The sequence below is a fragment of the Agelaius phoeniceus genome, chromosome 5 (genome assembly GCF_051311805.1).
Source record: "Agelaius phoeniceus isolate bAgePho1 chromosome 5, bAgePho1.hap1, whole genome shotgun sequence".
Taxonomy (NCBI): Eukaryota; Metazoa; Chordata; class Aves; order Passeriformes; family Icteridae; genus Agelaius; species Agelaius phoeniceus.
The window spans coordinates 18482747-18486831 of record NC_135269.1 but is presented as its reverse complement, the minus strand read 5'-3'; positions in this window follow the sequence as shown (position 1 = coordinate 18486831).

Below are 4085 nucleotides of genomic sequence, written 5' to 3'. Positions count from 1 at the left end.
AATTCACCCCCTAGGGCTGAGGGGTCTCAAGAACAGAGATCTTCCCTGAAGATGGAGGGCACCACCGCCCTCCTCACCCTTTGTCTCTGTTCACGCACTCCTTCACATAACATCACTGCACTCTCTTGGCTCCAAGCCATTGCCTCCCCCTAAATCCAGTCTCCGTGTCACAGGAAAAATGGTTCTGTCCATGGCTATATAAGAAAAGTCCAGCCAAAGGCCATTCCATCATCCCTCCCACCTAAGATTCTTCTCAACTTCTCTTGTGGCCCATTTCCTCTTATCTCATCTTTATCTCTCTTCTCATTCAACTCCAGGAGGATCCTCATTTGTAAGGTTTCCATCATCCAAGAAAAGAGTTAAAAATCTCAGGCCCTGCGGGGCACCTTCTTGCTGCAACCCCCTCCCCCTCTCCTCCTTGGCTGGCTGTGCTATCGAATTTCAAGGTGGCACAAGCACCGTATTTCCTCTCTCTCTCTCTCTCTCCCTCTGTCTCTCTGTCTCTCTCTGTCTCTCTCTCTCTCTCTCTTCCCCCCCCCCCCCCCCCTGCGGGGGAGGGGGGAGTGGCTGCCTGATGCCTCTCCAATGTTCCTCTACCCTTCCATCCTGCGGGGGGCCTTCACCTCCCCTCTCTGCCCAAAGCCCGGCCTACCTCACCCGGCCACATGGCCTCCTCTCCCCCGCCCAGCCCGCAGCGGGCAGGGGAGCTCTGACCTCTTTCACCAAGAGAACCCAAGAGACCTTCCCCCTGGGGGTTCTCTGCTTTTAACTCCCTGTGTTCTCAGAGGCATATCCATGTCCTCAATGGCCACACCAGGTCCCAATATTCAAATCTGAGCACCTATTGGTTTGACCACATCTCAAAAAAACTCACTTTCTTTTCGAACCAGGACAAGTTATAATCAGGTTTATACTAGAATGGCAAAACTGAATTCTTAACATAGAGTTTGAGGCCTCTCAGTCCATAGATACAGAGGAGTGGCCTAAGAACCCTAAGCATGGAATCTTACACTCCTAAACCTTGGGTTTTCTTCAGATGCGTTTATAATTTTTGAAGAAAAGTCTCATTTTTGCCCTTTCAGTTGGACACTGAGTAGTATCAGATTAGTCTAACACTATCTGCTTCTAAAGAAACCATGCAAATACAAACATTTTTTTAACTAAATCTCAATTTCCCCTTTCCTTAGCAGATCCCTTGCTTCAGCTTTGCTTCCTCCTTCCCCTGTGCCCCCACCTCAAAAAAAACCCAAACAAACAAACAACCCTGTATCTGCCTAATCTTTGGTTTTGGACCACCTGTGACTTGAATGAAGTTTGAATTTTAAGATGTGGATGAGAGGAAGGGTTGTTGCTGAGCTGCCATGTTTGGAATGCAGACCTTGCAACTTTTGACTTACAGTGTCTTCCTTTTAGATGCAAATCAACCTGAATTTACATCTCTGCATCAGAAAGAAGAGCATAGATGTGGTGCAGAGGAAAGTGAGATGGATCACTGGAATCTTGTTTCTGAAGAGTGTAAGTAGAAAAACACTTTTGAACTGCCTGTGTTCTTACATAGCAGGCATTAACATTCCTTTCTATTTGTACAGTAAAGAAAATGAGGGAGAACATGGATATGCTTCTCCTGAATCAGCGAAGTCAGCTGCAGGTGCTTCAGGAAATTCAGAAGCAACTGAATATACTGCTCGCAGGCAATGCTCTCCTGAATTCCAATGTTTATAGCGTAGGACTCCTGCTAGGACAGCAGGCGGCTGCTGCAGCATCTATTTCTTGCCCTCTTCTTAATCCCAGCAGTCTCCTCTCCTGTGAAGGTGCCAGTGCCTTGTCCTTTTCATCTGTCTCTGGAGCTCTGCCTTCACCTCAGCTCCCAGCTCAAAACTCTGTGGCTTCTGCAGCTTTCTCAGCAATGTGCTGTGAATGTGTCCAGTGTAAACATCTGTGACTCTTCTCAACCGTTCTGTCACTCGGTGCAGGTGACCTCTGGGCTGTGGTATTGCAGTTGTTGTACCTGTGAAGGTGCTGACTGTACACTCAGATGCATCAACAAGCAGCAGTTGATCAAATCCCTGCCCTGGAGCCTGCAGGGATTTTGGCCAGGAATGACCTTTGTTGTGGCAGCTCAAGAGATTGTTATCACTGGGATGCACTGAAGTGCAACATTCATATACAAGATAATTCATCAAACTTGAGTGTATTTTTTACCTGGTATGTCTTTCAGCAATGTACTTGGGCAATTGTACCTCTCCTAATGAGTTGAAACTAATGATAAAGTCCTCAGGGATGATTTAAGTATCTCCTGTTAAGTATGATTTATATAGAGGGAAGCAAGATGCTTATGTAAAGATGTTCAGTTTAACAGCACCCCTGTTCCAAACATCTGTTTGCAAAAGCTTCCTTCCTTTAGGAAGTCTTTATATTAGGTGTCCTTGACTTACCCTATTCTCAGGCCAGCACTACTGCTCAAAATAGAAAAAAGTACTTTCTGCTTTTTGTGTAAAACAAACAACCCCCCCACCATCACCCAAAAAAACTTTAACTGAAAACACAAACAAAAAAGCCCTGACCAAAATACCACCTTTCAGGTCTACCTTTCTTACCAAGAGTTCATGAGGAAAAGCCAAATTGGTTTATTGGTTTAACTTATTCTTTAGTTCAAAAGTAAACTCAGTTGAGCCTGGGTTTACTTTGTCATATCGTATTTGGATTTTTATGTGGTTTTGGCTGTTATGTATTAATTAGCGTAGGAGTGGGGTAAATAATGAAGACTGAGAGGCTCAGGTGCATCATCCTGTGAAAACAGCAGAGGAAACAGTTTTTTTTCTTTTCTTCTTTTTTTCCCCTGTAGGACTCTGACATTGGGTCTGTCAGGGTTGGAAAGTGCAGAGTTTTAAGACATGTTTGTCTGGTCTACCTTGTTCCATCAGTGACAGACTTGGGGCAGTCTCAGAACCTTTAAGCTTCAAAGGTGTAAAAAAAAAGCTCCTTTACCCTTGAACTGGGATAAAAAAACTTGCGCTTGTACCTTTGCCAGAAAGTCTTATCTCTTGAACTGATGCTGTGTTTGTGCATGATTGGTTTTGTGGTTTGTAGTTGTATTTTTTATGTTACCTTGTTAAAAGGATGCACTCCTAGTAATTAATAAAATAAGGTTTAAATTTTAGGGATGGGAAACACTAGTTCTCTTAACAAGTCGTCTTCTTGTTGGCAGAATGTCACATTCTGTCCCAAAGCTAAAACTGTGGGGCCAGGTCTGTCACTTCTGCTGTGTGACTACAGACTGTGAAAATCACACCTTTGTTTCTACTGTGTGGGATTCTGGATTAGTCTTACTTCATCAGGATATTAATTTAAACCAAATGAAGAGGTCTTAAAGGACATCCCTTCAATGTGATCTTGTGTTGGTATCTTTGAGCTGTAATTTCCATCAGTTGAGCATTTCAGTATCCTGGAAACTCAGGGGTACTGTTCATAACTTTTTTTGATGTTTAGTGTCATTCTGCATAAAGAAGAATTCCCTCATGAAATCTGTGGTTGAAGTTTGTACTTCAGTTGGGTTTATGGTGTTCATTATTTAAATGTTCCACTCCTGTTAGAAATGAATCTTTGGTGAATTTTTGTCCTTCCTAAAATACTATATAGATGTGGCCCCTGGGAATCTAAGGCCAGCCAGAGCTGTTGGTCCTGGCAGCTTTTGTCTGGGTTTTCCTTTTCTCTGCTGATCACAAATCTGGAGATATCCTGGTTCCATTTTCTTCTCTTTGAATAATAATAATAATAATAACAATGGAATGGTACAAGTATAAGAAATAATGATCTGAAAATACAGGAAATTGAAGGTATTTTTTTAAGAAGCAGCTGGAATTCCAGATCTGTAAAACTGGCACTAATTTGCCCAATTTTGCTTTTAACCTGTCAGTCTTCAGAAGCATTTTCTTCTCATCAGAGAAAAATAAAATAACTCATGAAGTTGTTACTAAGCTGATAGCAGGAGAGAATTTTGAAAAAATTTGCCAATTAAAGTGCATCTGAAGAAATTATGCACTCAGGCAGGTAATTGAGGTGTTTCTGTTGTGAGTGGAAGTTTC